Below are 5,491 nucleotides of genomic sequence, written 5' to 3' on the forward strand. Positions count from 1 at the left end.
TATCATTAAGGCTAAAGGTTGCCCGACAAAGTATTCATAGTTGTGTAAATACTGTCATACTAACAGCTGTCTGAATAATTTTTGGTTGATTGCAATCTATTACATACCTTTCTATCAAAATTATCTAACATTATCAAGCTGAATTTGTTCTGACACGGTTCTTGTCATATTGTATTACCATTTTCTAAACTATAGCGAATAAACTGTTATAATGTGATAAATGTTGAAGGTTTCTGAATCAATTTTGGTTTGACTGTATCTATTTGATAAGTGAAGTTAACCAACTAACATTATACATACCCTTTTGGTTTCTGTACCCAATATTTAAAAAATGTACAAATGCAATAAAAGTATCGGTATCGGTACTCGTTATCGGCAAGTACCAAAAATAAAAGGATCTGTATCGGGCGAGTACTGGAAAAAGTGGTATCGGTGCATCCCTACTTTGCAACCCTATGTGGTTGTATATTTTACCATGATTATTAACCCAAACTTAATAATTTCAATAGTTCAATGATGAGTTTGTAAGTGATGAAGCATGTCAGTGCAGCAGTTTAAGGATTGATCAAAGCATCTCAGGCAACCATTGTTACCTGTTTTTTTATCAGTTTTGTTCATATGAAATGATTTTGTAGGAGCTGTGGATTAGTGAAGCGATTCCCGCAGACGCGCGCGTGCGGTCTGAGAGCTGGAGGATCAGTCAGAGCTGCTGTCAAGCCTGTGACCGCATTAACGCACATCCCCCACGGTTACTAGTTAAAAGGGTCAGGTGACCGGTCGTCTGCAAATGCAAATCCTGGGAAGATCAGACGTTCCAGACATGCCTGTGATTTCAGATGTATAGGTATTTTATCATTTAAATGATGCATCATTAACAGTAATGCAAAAAAAAGGTTATTATTAGTAGTATTATTAATATAACTTTTTCCCTTAATAAAAGAAATAATCATTTAAAAACTGCATTTTATATTTACTTGCATTATCTTTGTGTAATATTAAAATTAGTTTGATGAAATGAATCTTTTAAGTGTGACAAATATGCAAAAAATTAAAAAAACAGGAAGGGGGCCAACACTTTTTCACACCACTGTATATATAATGATGTTAAAATATGACCTTTCTCAGAAATCTTGACAGATTGTCTTGACAGATCATGTGATTATTATCCATAATAATATGGATGAAAAAAATCTGTCAAGAATTTGTCAAGAGTCGTCTTTCAACACAATAGTGAAAAATAAATTAAACAATAAATAAATAATCATAATGACAATGAATGAAGAATACTATTTATTTATTTATTTGATTGATTGATTGATTGTAGGGCTGCACGATATATCGAAATATCGCAATATGCATATCGCAACAGCGTGCGATATCATTATAATTTTAATAATAGGCTACTTTAATCAAAATGTTGCAAAAGGTCAAAGTTTTAGTTCGACACACATAGCAGAGAATTGCTTGACGTTAAAAAGAGTTAAGTGCAATAAATTGCAGAAAACAACTCTTTGCCGTCTCGTCTTGCTGACTCACACCTGAAGTGCGCGCACAAGCCGCATCTCGAACAGGGTCTCTTCAGTTCTGCCGCACACGTGCAAAGCGCGCGCGCACGCACACACAGAGAGACACGTTTCAGACGACACGTGAACACAGAGTTGATTCGTCTTTCGCATCTCCTCCTTATGTTTGAACAGACACAAACACACAGAATTATGTCAATAGTACCCGTCTCGACGATCATTCTCGTAAACGCAGTCGGTTATGTTTTAAATGAATGTAAACAGCTCAGATAGAAATCAGATGTGTATTATTATACTGGATCCGTGCAGTCGGTTTTAAAGGGACAGCAGCCTATAAATACGTGCTGCTGAATATGTCACTAATGTTAATCAAACAACAAAACGGCTATAACAAAGATTAATCTAAATTTAATTAATACAGTGAACACTATGCAGTGTTATTTTACACTTAATTATTACATTTCTGTACCTGAATACTACTGTTTATTTTATCTATGCTTGTAAATTGTGTATTTCTTTATTTATTTTTATTTTTCTTTATTTTTTTTTACTGACTGTTCACTTGCCTTTAATCATGTTTGAACTTTCTCGGACTATAGTTTTTGCTGTGGTATATGAAGAAGTACGGTATTAGTATCCATACAGTGTATGGAAAGCAAAGTTACAATGATATAAAATTAGTGTCATTCATTTTTTTGTTTGTATGTTCACATTGATGTTAAAATGAAATTTTCTGATTTGTGACATTACTTTTTATGTAATGCTAAAACACTGCTGGTCACTTTCAGAAGTTATAGTGATTCTTTCTTTTCCAAGAAAGAATGTGAAACAAATTTGTTATTTAATTTTTAAATATTTAAAAATATAATTTAAATAGATTTTACACACTTATCGTATCGCATATCGAATATCGCATTTTTTTAACAAGGTATCGCATTTTTCTTCATTACAGCACAGCCCTAATTGATTGATTTGATTGATTGAAATATGACCCTTGACAAGTTCTTGACAGACTTCATAAGATTCATCCATAATGCTACTACTACTATGTATGAACCTCACAAAACCAGTTAAGAATTTATCAAGGGTCATATTTTAACCCAAAATACAAACAAACAAATAAATAATAACAATAAATGTATTTATCTATCTATCTATCTATCTATCTATCTATTATTTATTTATTTATATTATTTTATTGCTTTTGGGTAGTATGTGTAGTATGTGATCTGAGGCACAGCCACACTCATGTAGATGCAGCAGCTGTAGTACGTTTTCCTGCGTCTGACCTCTTACTCACTCATATGAGTGGAAGTTGCTCCATTTAATGTGATTATTCTGTGTCTGTTCCAGTAAATGGAGAAACAGAGACGTCTTTGGGTGTTTTGAGAGCTCACTGGTCGACTGAATGAAGGAAAAGACTTGCTGATCAAAACTGGCCAAAATCAATGCGTGTCTCATTTTGATACGTTTGTGTAGAAATATAATACATTTATTGCTCATTTGATGTACTACTAAAGTGCACAAAGCTGCCTTGCAAGAGCATTTTTCTGGTGCTTGCTCAATTAAATCAGCCCTATTTTTACCATCATTCAGAAGTTATATGTTTGATCAAACTCCTAACCAAGTGTCTATACTTCAGAAAATGCAAACATCTAATTCGTCTGTGAAATCAAATCTCCTTCATAACAGAGATGTATGTTGTTGTTTTTCTCTGATTTCAGGTCAGTCTTCAGTGTTTGGAGAGTTTTCTCTGCACGTTTCACTGTGTGCGACAACTCGGTGACCCGAGAGCAAAGGATGCGCTCAAATTCTGGTAAGCCGTCTTCTTTTTCAAGATGATCCAGATGTCTAAAGGTCATTGCACACTGAGTCCGAAATTTTCGCACGTTAAAAAATAAATACGACCTCACGTTATGTCAATCACGTTTACACACAATGCCTCCAAAATATTTGTCCGTCATAAAAAAAATTCGGATCGGGTTTGATTTTTTCCATTTTTCGCATCTGTAACAAGCATTTTGAGAGGTGTTTTGACAGTTCAGAGCCACCGTACAAGCGAACGACAAAATCCAAAATGGCGATTGTCAAGTTCATCCACTTCGTCTCATAGCGCGCAAATCACTTTGTTTTTCTCTGATTTCAGGTCAGTCTTCAGTGTTTGGAGAGTTTTCTCTGCACGTTTCACTGTGTGCGACAACTCGGTGACCCGAGAGCAAAGGATGCGCTCAAATTCTGGTAAGCCGTCTTCTTTTTCAAGATGATCCAGATGTCTAAAGGTCATTGCACACTGAGTCCGAAATTTTCTCACGTTAAAAAATAAATACGACCTCACGTTATGTCAATCACGTTTACACACAATGCCTCCGAAATATTTGTCCGTCATAAAAAAATTCGGATCGGGTTCGATTTTTTCCATTTTTCGCATTCCGTAACAAGCATTTTGAGAGGTGTTTTGACAGTTCAGAGCCACCGTACAAGCGAACGACAAAATCCAAAATGGCGATTGTCAAGTTCATCCACTTCGTCTCATAGCGCGCAAATCACTGTATATAGATCCTTGCCCACTGAGTTCACAGAAATTGGTGGTCTTCTTTTTAATATGCAAAAGCATCAAACTGAGCCACTGACATCCTGAAGTAAACTTTGAATCGCCCGTGATAATCCCGCTGCTACTTAATAACGAGGGGAACTCTCCTTCCTCTCTATCACAGGATTGGATGGACCCAATATTTCTTTTTTTTCTTTTTTTAAGAAGCGAGAGGACAACAAAATCATCCTCACTGCTTGAAGACTCCATTTAGTGCTGTTTCGCAACGGATTAATTAATACGCATCGAACTCAGTGTGCAAGGTTTCTGTGCATGACTAATTTATAGGATTTCAAATACAAAAAAACGCATACGAAAATTTCAGACTCAGTTTGCGGAGACCTAGGGCTGGACGATATGGCCAAAATTTATATCACGATATATTTCTTAATTTCGGTCGATACGATATAATTCCGATATCGATATGAACACTATTTATCTGAAATAGAAATCTTTTGTAACATTATAAATGCCTTTATCATCACTTTTGTTCAATTTTAAGCATCCTTGCTAAATAAAATTAATTTCTATAATTTCTTTCCCAAAAAATGTATAAAAATTATACTGAATGGAATAGTGTATAATTTTACAAAAGCTTTTTATTTCAGATAAATGCTGATCTTTGGATCTTTCTATTCATCAAAGAATCCTGAAAAACAAATTTACTCAACTGTTTTAAATATTGATAATCAGCAAATCAGCATATTAGAATGATTTCTGAAGGATCATGTGACACTGAAGACTGGAGTAATGATGCTGAAAATTTAGCTATGTATGATCACAGGAATAAATTACATTTTAAAATCTATTCAAAATAGAAAGCAATTTTAAATAGTAAAAATATTTCAAAATTTTACTGTTTTTGCTGTACTTTAGCTCAAATAAATGCAGCCTTGGTGAGCAGAAGAGAATTCTTAAAAAAAAAATAAAAAAAATTCCAACAACATTAAAAATCTTACTGTTCAAAAACTTTTGACTGGTAGTGCAGGCTGATTATTCTTATAGATTGAAACAAATGTGCTTCAGCCAGAAAAAAGGGTATGAAAAGTGCTCTGAGTCGCTGCAGAAAACAAAAAAAATCGAACAATAACAAAAACTGGATATGTTGCTGGAGACTAAGGTTATTATAGTTTAGCATTTTTAAAGTTGTTTTATGTTAATATCATTTTCAAATTTGCAATAAAATTTAGATTAGTTTTTATTAGTTTCATGAATAATTTAGTTTTAGTTTATTTTTTATTTTGTGAACAAATTTGTATTTAGTTTTTATATAGTTTAGTTTCAGTTTTAGTTTTAGTAATTCAAGTTTATTAGATTTAACAGATCACTTCCAGAGCGCAGGCCAAAGAAAGACTTAGGCTAATTTAACTTTAGTGAT

The 5,491-nt window shown here is 33.8% G+C and overlaps 1 protein-coding gene across 1 annotated transcript in view; it reads left to right on the forward strand.

Moving 5' to 3' along the window:
• Positions 1-3,665: 3,665 nt before the first annotated feature.
• The window catches only part of LOC107557718 (lysosomal-trafficking regulator), a 93,750-nt gene continuing 91,924 nt past the window's right edge, over positions 3,666-5,491 (forward strand). Inside the window, exon 1 of the mRNA XM_016241238.1 lies at positions 3,666-3,761. The gene's annotated coding sequence lies outside the window, so the exon portion shown is untranslated. The remainder of the gene's footprint in view (positions 3,762-5,491) is intronic.

This window comes from Sinocyclocheilus grahami, unplaced genomic scaffold, assembly GCF_001515645.1.
Source record: "Sinocyclocheilus grahami isolate Dianchi unplaced genomic scaffold, SAMN03320097.WGS_v1.1 scaffold616.1, whole genome shotgun sequence".
NCBI classification, from domain to species: domain Eukaryota; kingdom Metazoa; phylum Chordata; class Actinopteri; order Cypriniformes; family Cyprinidae; genus Sinocyclocheilus; species Sinocyclocheilus grahami.